At 47.9% G+C, this 12,376-nt stretch overlaps 1 non-coding gene across 1 annotated transcript; it reads left to right on the top strand.

The window, feature by feature from the left end:
- The first annotated feature begins 5,359 nt into the window (after positions 1-5,359).
- Positions 5,360-5,431, top strand: TRNAQ-CUG (transfer RNA glutamine (anticodon CUG)). Its single transcript has one exon. It is a non-coding gene; the product is annotated as a tRNA-Gln (tRNA).
- Positions 5,432-12,376: the final 6,945 nt, after the last annotated feature.

Below are 12,376 nucleotides of genomic sequence, written 5' to 3'. Positions count from 1 at the left end.
GGCTGACAATAGCAGGACACGGGAAAATGGTTTTAAGTTAAAAGAGGATAGATTTAGGTTAAATGTTAGGGGAAAGTTCTTTACTAGGGGAGTGGTTAGGCCCTGGAACAGGCTGCCCAGGGAGGTTGTAGATGCCCCGTTCTTGGAGATGTTCAAGGCCAGGTTGGACGGGGCCCTGGGCAACCTGATCTAGTAAAGGTGTATGTTTTGTGGCCCTGCTAGGCAGGGGGGTTGGAACTACATGATCCTTGAGGTCCCTTCCAACCCAGGTCATTCTGTGATTCTGTGATTCTGTTCAGCCTGGAAAGGAGAATGCTCCAAGGAGAAATGAGTGTGAGAGCAGGGAGGGAAAACATAGCAAAAGGTTCAATGCACTGGATGATGCCCACATTTCACAGAATCATAGAATCACAGTGTATGGAAGATTGGTAATCACAGCCTGAACCTCTGATTAATCAGCTGAGGCAAGTGTTGGGTCAGCTGCAAGAGCACAGGTGAAAGTAATGGAGCTGTGCTCCCAGGAGGGGTGGAGCTTGACTCCACCTCCTCTGAGACCTCATTTAAGGGCTGACCCTCACGGAGGCAGTATCTCTTGGAGATCACTCTTCAGTGAAGACCGCCCCAGCTTCCTCAGTAAAGGTATCACCACTGGTGAGTTTCCCTCTTGCTTATAACCTTTGTACATTTATAACCATCTTTGTTAACATCTGTATATTTACCACCTATACACACAGAATCACAGAATAGTTAAAGTTGGAAATGGTCACTGGAAGTTACCTGGTCCTGTACCCTGCTCAAACAGGGATATCTGAAGCATGTTGTCCTGGATCATTTCCCAGCATCTTTTGAAGACCTCAAGGAGAGAGATTTTCTTTTATCTCTCTGGGCAGCCTTTTCCAGTGTTCCATTTGGAATAAACCAATTGAACAATGCCATCCCATGCTTGAAACACAATTGCCATGGTACCACAGACAAGGCTTTTTCAGGCCTACAATGCCTGAGCATATTAGGAATGCCCTTCTCCAGTCACAGCTGCAGACTACACTGATATCCTCTGCAGCTCATGTACAAATATGAAAGATCTCTGCTCCCACCTCTCCCACATTCCCTTCCCACTGTGATTTGGTATGGGCTGCTTATGTTTCTCTGGGGCAGACCTGCTGGAAAGGAGCTCTGTGGAGAGCAATCTAGGTGTCACGGTGGATGAGCTGGCTATGAACCAGCACTGTGCACCTGGGGCCAAAAAAGCCTGGGCTGCATCAGGAAGATCATTGCCAGCAGTTTAAGAGAGGTAACCCTCCTTCTCCACTCAGCCCTGGCAAGGCCTCATCTGGAATACTGTCCAGTATCTTGATCTTGTAATACAAGAGAGACACGGAGCTCCTGGAATTGTGGGAGGACCTGCTGGACCTGCTGCTGGCAAAATCTTTGCTAATGAGAAATACTAGTTGGTCTTCTGTGATACCATATTTAAGAAATGGAGGAAAATGCATAGCAAAACAGCTAGGAAAAGGAGTGAGAAAATGTGAAACAACTCTGTAGAAACCAAGGTCAATGAAGAAGGAGAACGGACTAAGTGTTTCAAGTGCTGGAGTAGAGGTGATCCTGCAGCCTGTGGTGGACCATGGTGGAGCAGGCTGTGTCCCTGCAGTCCATTGTGTACCATCACAGAGCAGATAGATATCTGCGGGCCTTGGAGGACCCCATGGAGGAGCATGTGGATCTGAATTCAAGGAGGTTGCAGCCAATGGAGATCTCAGGCAGAAGCAGCCTCTGGGACAGAACTGTGGCCCATGGAGAGGAAACCTTGGTGGAATATGCTGCCACTCATGTGGAACCCATGCTAGAATAGTCAGTTCCTGAAAAATAGATGGTATGGCATGGACCCATACTGGAACAGTTCTTGAAGAACTGCAGTCTATGGGGAGCTCACAGTGTATCAGTTTGGGAAGGACTAGATTGTGTGTGAGTGGCCCCACAATGGAACAGAGGATAAAAGTAATAATGAAGAAAAAGCATTGATAAAAACATCACTGACTGACTACCACCCAAAGCATATTTGTCCTTGTCCCAGTGGGACCTCCCATAAGGGGCGCACTGAGGTGCCGGTACAGCTAGCGTCTGGGAAAGGAAAGTTTTCAATATCCATTTCACATTGTTTTAATTCTCTCCTGAGCCCAGCATGCCCCCCTTTTCTGTGAAATGACCCTATGTGCTTTACCATTTCCTCTTACTGGGGGCAGTGCCTGTCTCTCTTTATGCTACATTGGGGTTATATGGGGGGGAGATTCTCAGGAGGGTCCCATTGATTAGTTCCTTTTTCTAATTCCTCTCCTTCCTGGTCTGGGCCTTTTTCTTTTTACTAATAACAGGCTGATTCCTTGTATCCAACAGGCTGAATATTCCGTTTCCTCCTTCAAAAAGGAGTTTTGTTCTTTACATATAAATTCGAGATCTGACAAACCCAGCCTTCATCAGATCCATATTTTGGCCAAATATTGATTTTCCCTGTAGTGGATCTCTAGGCCATATCTGACACAACATTTAAACATCTTTTCCCTATCCTTTTTCCTGGTTTTGGGATCATTTTAACCTGTCCTCCAACTTATACACTAACCACCAATGATTACAGTATTTGATGAGGGTGTTCTTGCTTAGAGTCCCTCCTGGTTCCCCAGTAATATCCCTCCAATGTGCTAATATACATCCTAAGAGATTTTTTTAGGTATCTCTTTCCCTTGTGTTTGTACACACACAAGGAGGGGGAACAATGGTTCAAAACAAATTTTGTAAAGTTAACATGTTAAAGCGGAGGTAACACAATCCTATTGTTTCTCTAATCTGGATCATTATCACACTTAAACTGCAGTATTTTTCTACAACAAAAACAACAGGTTCTCGATACTAATTGTGGTTTGCCTTTTGTGGACTTTTTCCACCACCCGATTCCATATGCACTTCACTATTATGTGCGTTACAATTGCCACAATACTAACAACAATTAATAAGACAAAAACATCATAACAAATACAAAAACATCGTAACATGTGAACATAGAGACCTTTCGCTTCATCCGTCCCTGGCCGTTTTCCTCGCAGGAGGACGGAACCGTGGGTCGGGACTCTGCACTCACCCCGCAGCTGGGCTGCGTCTCACTCACAACCACACTCACACAGACTGCACAAGACCGGTCTTTACACAATTCAAGGTACAACATTTCTCAGAAAATATCAAAGTTGTTGGTTCAACACTTACAGTAACAAGTGCTAATAAGAGATGTTAATAATGGCCAAATACACAACAATTCCTGCTAATACAGCTAAGAAAACCCAGGTTAACATTGACAGAGTATCCACTATACTTTGTCACCAACCAACCCCTTAAGGGGGAGCAAAAGTAGCTCTCCTCATGCATGCATGGTAATCCCGGTGGGACTTGAACCCACAGCTGAGACTGCCTTAGTGGGACCCAAACCCACATTTAGAGCAGCTCAGACTGCTTCAGTGGGACTTAAACCCATGATTGAAACGAATCAGAGACAACTTCAGTGGGACTTGAACCCACAATTTACACGGCCTCTGATCGTGATTACACAACCAACCACCCAGGCCCTTTACCAAAGGGGAGAGCTTGACAGCTCACATCTCCTGCGTAGGACATCTCCTCACGACTTATGGATTCCCCTGTACCCATTAAACATACCTTATCTGCCAATAGATGGTCCTTGTCTGCTCCTGCAGTGATCAGATGAGGGAAGGGAGTCCTTCAGAGAAATCTTGGGGTGTGCCAAAGGTGTCCCCCCTCTCAGCCGGTCCTGCAGCCGAACAGAGAGGGTCCCATCTGGGGTGCCAAAACAACTTGCGGAATAAAACTCTATAATCCAGAGATGGGTTATAAAGCAGGTATGTTTACTCCAGTGCCAGGTGCAAGGGGAATAACTCCACCAAACTTGCACACTGACTTGTAAAATCGTGACACAGATATAGGTATGTCTAATACATAGTCAATAATTTCTCAGAATTCTAAATACATAGTCAATGATTTCTCGGAAATCTAATACATATTCAATAGTTCTTTAGCATGCAGACCCCCTCTTGTCTTTAGCATGCAGACCCCCTCTTGTTCTTATCAGGGGGATGCAACTCCTCTTCTGGTATTTACAGTATCTGTTCTCCTACTTGCCTGATGTTGTCCATGATGTCTCACTCCTTATCTACATCCTCCCTGTTCTCCCAGGCCCCTTGTTTCCTTTACTTGTTACCTTTAAGTCTCCTTTACTTGTTTCTATAAACTACCTTAAACTATCCCCCTTTTAGCCCCCCCTTTATTCCGAATTTCAGCAGAGCATCTGTTTCCTGCTTCACTGTTCAATGGCAGCAAGAGAGCATCCATGGAGCTTGCAGTTTATTCTATCCAAGTTGTTGACTTTGAGGATGCTCTTAGGAACTGTTCCTCCAGATGGTCAGCAGAAAAAATGCAGTTCTCTTCAGAACAGAAAGAACACTTGACCTATGCTTCCTGAAGGCTGCTAAACCTCCATGAAAAAAGCAGAAGGAAAAGGAGGTGTAGTTGCTAGGGAGTGAAAAGTTTGTATTGGTCAAAATTGTTTATCCAGAGCTATACTGACAACAGAACTTTTAATTTCTGAGTGGGTGCAGAAAAACTCCACTCATACCTATTTTCTATCTATGCCTCACAACCAGATACTTCAGCAAAGCTGGGAGAGCAACCCCACCTCTCAACTAAATATCGGCCACAGCAATACAGAGGCAAGACTCACAGTATCACAGTCTTGTGTGAGTTGGAAGGGACCTTAGAGATCATCGAGTCCAATCCCCAGGATTCGAGCCTCCTGTGTAGCAGAGCGGCACTTCTACCACTTGCGACACAAGGGGGATTCGAACCTGGGTCTCCAGTGTTGCAAAGTGGCGTCCTTAACCACTGCACCACCGGAGGGAGGAAGAGCACAGAATCGTTTGCAGGAAGGATGGATGGCTCAGGGAGCATCCCATCTGTGTATTTAATACCTGCACAGAGAGTGTGGTTGGGAGGAAGAAGCAAGAGAACGGCAGCCTCTTCTCAGCAGTAGAATGATGTCAGGGATCAGCATGCAGATGTGTCAGTAGCCAAGGCACAGGAAAGAAAGCAGAGGCATGAGAATGGTAGGCTTTCCTGATTGGCCTCCAAAGTTAAGAGTTAACCTCAGGAGTGTGTTCTCTCAAGTGCCAACAGAGGCAGCCATTGCATGCTGTGGGACCCATGAGTAGATGTGCTGTGTCTTCCTGAAAGCACAACTTTCCTCTAAGGTCTCCTGTCTGTCCATTCTGTTGCTGAAAAGGCACAGAGCAAGTATGCAGCTGGTCTCATGGTGTAAAGGTGAGCACTCTGGACTCTGAATCCAGCGATCTGAGTTCAAATCTCAGTGAGACCTCTACTTTTGGGCTCCCACAGCTTTGCCCACAGCTGACATTCACCTAGGTCTGAAAGTGAACTTCTTCATGCATTCCAGTCATCCTTCCTGCTCTCCTTCCTTCTCTGAGCTTTTAGCCATGCAATAGTCTTCCCCCGGCATTGTCCCCCCACACCTGTCTAGCTTAGTGAGCACAGGCCCTGACCCTTCTTTGTTACTTTCTGATTGATGGCTGCTCCCTTGTGAGGGAAACCAGCAGTATGCCACTGTATCCCACAGCAGGTGAGGTGCAGACCCTGCAGTGCAAGGCCTGCTCACGGCATGGTCGAGAAGAGGAGGCTGTTCAGAGCCATGTCTGGGTGTATGTAGTTTATTCCAACAAGACAGACTCCTCAACATCCCTGGAAAGCCCATTCCCACCTTTGACCAACCTCAAAGAACATGAGGAATACTGTGTGTAGTGTTCTGTGGATTCCCACTGATGCGCATTGCTTTTTGTCCCCTCACAGGGGCACCACTGAGAAGAGACTGTCTCTCTCGTGCTTCTTCTTCCAGTCCAACCTCCCTCTGGAAGTATTAAACACAATTTTTCTATGCACATCACACTCACCGTTATGTATAAAGGCTGTATACGTGGAGTAATGAAGTTTCAGGCACAGCTGGAGGCGAGTGACCAACCAGATGCCTGCAGTTCTCTCCTGTAAGTAAATGGTTAGTGTTTTTACAGGAGTGACCCCGTAGAGGGTACGTCTAGCAGAGTAGACACCATCTCACGATTTTGGATTACAATCTCAGATGTATGATCTGATTTATACATGGTCCTGTGTAGAGCTAGGAGTTGGACTTGTTGATCCTTTTGGGTCCCTTCCAACTTGGGATACTGCATAGTATATGATCCTATGATCCTTCCCCGAGGTTTACTCACACTCAGACTGGCCGGCTTTGCTCTGCACATTCATTTCCCTGGCCTGAGGCCTTGGATGCACTCTACTGTAGAGGAACTGAGAGCAGCGTTCCATATCCTAAAGGCTCTTTGCTCTTTTATATCACAAGGATCCTGAGATGGACGTCCATAACCATGCTCCTTGGTGAAACTGACCAAGTAGTGGTGCGTCTTCCAGCCTGGGAAGGGAGCTTGGGCTGCACAGTGTAGAGGCTGTTGGAAGCCATCAAATCGTGGTTCAGAAGCAAGATCAAAGGGATACCGGCGTCCGTCCCCGAAACTAACCCAGAATCAAATTGACCTGTTTTGCTCAGCACACTGATCCCACTGTCCAGAGGCCTGAATGTCCTGCTTTTGAGAAGGGAAGAGGGCAAGGAGCCAAACCCTGAAGGCTCTTTGTTGTGGGCCAGGGATGCAACATCCCATTCCACGCATTTCAAAGTACAAAGGCACATGGGATCAGCCACCCAGTGCACCTATCAGTCACTGTGATGCGGAAGAGCTGGGGAAAACCCTGAAGTGCAGTCACACACTAGTCACGTAGCTGTGGAGTGCAGAGCTTCTGGACTCGTTCCTCCCACAGCCCTGCTTTCCTCATCAAGGTCATTTCAAAGTTCTGTGTGCTGTTCCTGAAACAAATAGCATTTTACACATTCTGGTCCTGCTGCCATCCAAAGCCTTTCCTTTTCATGGCTGGTGCAGAGCTTGAGTTACTCATGCTGGAGTGGAAAGGGCCTTTGGAGATGATCTACTCCAACCCACTGTGTGTTGCAGGCCCATCTAGATGAGGTTTCTAGGTGGGATACGTCACCTTTTGTTGATCTCAACCACTACATGGGTGTTTTCATCTAAGTCCTGGCCCTAAATGCACTCTACTCCTTCCATTTCCCTTGCTGATGCATTTACCTATTGCCCCCTTTTGTGAAGTAAGAGGCATGTGCCCACCAAATAGGAACTCATTCACCTGAGAAGGGGCTGATGTACTGGCCACCACAACTAACGCGGGGCTCTCTCTGAAGACCTTTACATGCCCACAGGTGAGGATTCCTGTGCAGCTTCTCCTGCTCCCAAAGGGGCCATCTTCCTCCCCCAGCACTTCAGTTCCAGCTGCCAGGGGACATTAAAGCATTCCCTCTCCTCCTCAGAGCCACAGTGCCGTTTGATTTCTTTCCCAGGACACCCACGTGCAGGTGATGCTGAGAACTACCGGGGGAGATCTGTCTTCTCTGGTCAAAGGCATCAAGACCAGTCTGTCTGATCTAATCTCTCTCTGTCTCAAGTGAATATTCCCTCCGTTCTCCGCTATGCTTTCCATCTCTCTGAGCTGGCTGGGCAATGGAACAGATTCTTCTTTGGAGAGGATGCTGATGTGTATCATGCAGAGCACAGTGTTATTTCCTGAGAGGTAGTGTTGCAGACACAGTGGCAGCAGACCATACAAAACGATGTCACTTGCTGCTACAGTAAAAGGACTTTCTCCCTCCTCTGTATCCATTGATAAGAGGGAATCTGCATTAATTAGCTGCATGCGTGAGTAATGGAGGCAGGAGGAAAACAAGGCAAACAGTCTCCAGTTATGCCACACAAAGTTTTGAATGAGAAGAAACAAATCGTTGCAATACAGATGGGAAGAAAATTGCTTAAAGTCTTCAGAGCAGTAAAGGCAACGATCCGTCCATTTAAGGCTTTTGCTTCTTCCTTCCATCCACCCTCCCTGTGCAGGTATTAAATACACAGACGGGATGCTCGCTGAGCAACCGTCCTTAATGCAAGCCACTCCATGCTCTTCCTGCCTCTCCTGATAGAATACATCACAGAAGCACAATGTGGTTGAGACTAGGAGGAACCACAGCAGGACATATTATCTTTCTCTTGCCTGCGGATGGACTCGCTGCCATGGGAGAGGGCAGGTTCTCCCTCTACTGTTTCCCGTGATAACAGGTATGCTGAGGGCAGTGCACACTGCTTTACTTATCAGAGCAGGTGACCAGTGGCATCAGGAAGAAAAGAAATGACAAGACCCAAGCAGTGCTGCACAAAGTCTTTATTGAGAAGGAAAAAACAAAGTGGCTCAGTACAGATGGGAAGAATATTGTTTGCAGTCTTCAGAGAGGTAGAAGCAACGATTCATCCTTATCCGGGATGTGTTCTTCAAATGGGACAATCCATCGGCTTCAGCAGTTAAAAGTGCAGCGTGGGCGAGGCAGACACAGCCCTGAGCCCCCCAGACCAAGGGAGCCCCCAGAAGAGATGGGAACGCCCGCGGTGCTGAGGGAACTGCCAACTGCAGCTGACAGAGAGGATCCCACGGCTGTGCTCTGAGGGAAGGAGGAGAGGATGGGGCCCGGCAGGGTCACCACCACAGGGGAGGCCTCGATAACCACAGTTGAGTCAGCGCAGCGGGCGACACATGGCTCACTGCAGCTGCTTGCCAGTGGGGTTGGCCCAGAGGCACCGCAGGGGGATGGGACACAGGGTCTGCAGCACGACATCTCTTGCTGAGGGAGGCAAAGCTGAAACACAGAGCAGGGAGGGAACACGGACCCTAAAGCTGGTCTGGCTTTCTTTTCTCCTGTTCTCTCACCTGCATCTCTTGTTCCAATCTGGCTCTGTATTTAGTTCCATGCTCAGAAAGAGACTACAGCTGATTTTGCTAACAAACATAATAGCTGTGCCATCTCATCTCTAGGCTGTACTGGAAAGTCTGGCAGCAAATCTTTGATTTATAAGATGCTTGTTGCACCAAGACAGCCTCCTCGTGCCATAGCACAGATGAAGATTGTTGGTGTTGTAATAACACAAAAAGGCTGAGATGAAGAGGTGTCACAGCTACCTAGACTTAAAGATGTACACTGCCCTTTGTTCCTCCTACCATCCTCACTACGTCATTCCACACATGATGTCTCAGCCAGATTTTGGAAAGGATACACAGGAAAGATTGATCATATGCCATCTCAAAAATGAAAATTGAGGCAATAAAGACTGTGCCTGGCTATCTGGTCAGTGCCATCTCCTGCAGGCAATAGCTCTGGAGGGTGTGCATCCTCGAAGCTGAGCCCCATTAATCTGACTTCCCTTGAAAGATCCCACCTCTTACCCCCTCTGCACACCCACCACTCTTCCACAGGAAAAGAGTTTGCAGTCCTGAAACATTTGGATTGCCATGCCGTACTGAGGCAGCCTATATCGCAACCAAACAGAGGAGCCAGCGTGACAGCAGTCAAGCCCACATGGGGAGTTTGAGTGAAGGGAGGCTTACCTGGTTCCTGGAGGAAAGCGAAGGAAGCAAAGACGATGCTGAGCCTGCTGCAGCATGAGCTTTTATGCTGTGTTCCTGACGCACGTGATGACAGAAACATTCCATGGTCATGAAGCATCAAAACAGCTAGCGGTTGATGATTGCATAGACCTTGCTAGTAATTAATATCTTGCTTCTTTCACCTGAAATGTTTGGCTGCAAATTCATACTGCCTCCCATCAAAACAGTTCATGTGTATTCCTTTGTCCTCAGGCCAATTGACTGAGTTGGAGTTCTCCGTTTATGTTCTCGGGGATTTCAATTTTAATTTCCGTCATGCGGATGTCATTTGTTGCATTACTCCGTTCCTGGTGAGTATGGCCTCAATGGATTGCTGGCCAGGATCCCCTGGCGTGCTGCCCTCAAAGACAAGGATGTTGAGGAGAGCTGGCTGCTCTTCAAGGATGCCCTCCTGGGAGCACAAGAGGTCTCCATTCCCCTGAATAAGAAAGTGAGCAGGCGAGGTAGGAAACCGGACTGGCTCAGCAAGGACCTGCTGAGAGAACAGAGGGCGAAGAAAGGGGTGTACAAGCTCTGGAAACAAGGCTGTGTCACCTGGGAATAATAGAGGGATGCTGTCTGGACTTGCAGACGTGGGATCAGGGAAGCCAAGGCGCGGGCAGAACTGAACTTGGCAAGGGATGTGAAAAACAGTAAGAAAACCTTCTACAGGTACATTGGCCAGAAAAGACAGGCCAAAACGGGCGTACCTACTTTGGTAAATTTAAAAGGAGAACTGGCTTCGACAGATGAAGAGAAAGCTGAGGTTCTGAATGAGTTCTTCACCTCAGTCTTCACTGGTGGCCAGGATTCTAGTCTTTTTCACGTCCCTAAGCCCTGCATCCCCAAACCTCTACGTGGGGACCAAGGAGGTAAATCCCTCCCCACTGTAAGGGTAGAGCAAGTCCAAGAGTGCCTCCTTAGACTGAATGAGTACAAGTCTATGGGGCCAGATGGCGTGCATCCCAGGGTCCTGAAGGAGCTGGCTGAGGTAGTTGCCGAGCCGCTCCCCAACATATTTGAGGAGTCGTGGCTGTCAGGTGAGGTCCCAAATGATTGGAGGAAGGGTCACGTCACTCCCATTTACAAGAAGGGGAGCAGGGAGGACCCGGGGAACTACAGACCGGTGAGTCTCACCTCCATGCCTGGGAAGATCATGGAACAGATCCTTCTGGACAACATGCTTGATCACATAAAGAATGAGCATGTGATCCGAGACAGCCAGCACGGCTTCACCAGGGGAAGGTCATGCATAACTAATCTTGTGGCCTTCTATGATGGAGTGACGGCGTTGGTGGACGAAGGGAAGGCGACCGATGTCATTTACCTGGACCTGAGCAAGGACCTGGGGGTCCTGATAGATGAGAAACTTAACATGAGCCAGTAGTGCGCTCTGGCATCTTGGAAAGCAAATGGGATCCTGGGCTCCATCAGGAGAGGGATGGTCAGCAGGGATAGGGAGGTGATTGTCCCTCTCTACTCGGCTCTTGTGAGGCCCCATCTGTTGTACTGTGTCCAGGTGTGGAGCCCTCAGTACAAAAAAGACATAGAGATTTTGGAAAGGGTCCAGAGGAGGGCCACGAAGATGATCAGGGGGCTGGAGCACCTCCCCTATGAGGACAGGCTGAGGGAGTTGGGCTTGTTCAGCCTGGAGAAGAGAAGGTTGCAGGGTGACCTCATTGCAGCCTTTCAATACCTGAAGGGAACTTACACCCAGGAGGGGAGTAAACTCTTTGAAAGGGCTGACAATAGCAGGACACGGGAAAATGGTTTTAAGTTAAAAGAGGAAAGATTTAGGTTAAATGTTCGGGGAAAGTTCTTCTCTAGGAGAGTGGTTAGGCCCTGGAACAGGCTGCCCAGGGAGGTTGTGGATGCCCCGTCCTTGGCGGTGTTCAAGACCAGGTTGGACGGGGCCCTGGGCAACCTGATCTAGTAAATGTCTATGTTTGGTGGCCCTGCTAGGCAGGGGGGTTGGAACTACATGATCCTTGAGGTCCCTTCCAACCCAGGTCATTCTGTCATTCTGTGATTCTGTCATTCTGTGATATAGCCATCAGTCACTGTGAACATCATCCACGAAGGACACCAGTGGTTAGATCTCAAGTCCAAGCTCTCTGGAAAAATCTGTGCAACATTTCTCCCTGTGTGTCATCAGAGATGTGCTGTAGATGGTGGAGGAAGTTCTATCAAAACATCAAGGCTGCACATTATCTCTGACTCAAGTGAATATACTCTCCATTCTCCGCCATGCTTTCCATCTCTCTTTGCTGGCTGGCCAAAGGAACAGATTCTTCTTTGGAGAGGATGCTGATGTGTATAATTCTCTGTATGCAGAGCACAGTGTTATTTCCTGAGAAGTAGTGTTGCTTGGCAACAGACCATACAAGACAATGTCACTCACTGCCACGAAACAAGGAATGTCTCACTGCTCTGTTTCCAAAGAGGAAATCTGCATTTATTTTATTCTGAAGAGATACCCAGAATCTCCCTCCTCAGTGATATTCAAAAGCCATCTGGTCATGATCCTGGATAACTGATACTACATGAGCCTTCTTGAGGAAGTGGAAGTTGGACCAGTCAAACTCGAGAGACCCCTTTTAACCTCAAGGATGTTGTAATTCTGTGGAGGGAAAATAATTAAACAGAAGGTAGGATAGGATGTGGTAATCTGGTGCAGTGGTTGACCAGATTTGCCACTGGTCAGATTTATGTACAATTTGCTGCT

The sequence above is a fragment of the Coturnix japonica genome, chromosome 14 (genome assembly GCF_054131305.1).
Source record: "Coturnix japonica strain WE chromosome 14, WE-NBRP24, whole genome shotgun sequence".
NCBI classification, from domain to species: domain Eukaryota; kingdom Metazoa; phylum Chordata; class Aves; order Galliformes; family Phasianidae; genus Coturnix; species Coturnix japonica.
Note: the sequence above shows the minus strand (reverse complement) of the source record. Positions and strands in the feature narration are given on the sequence as shown.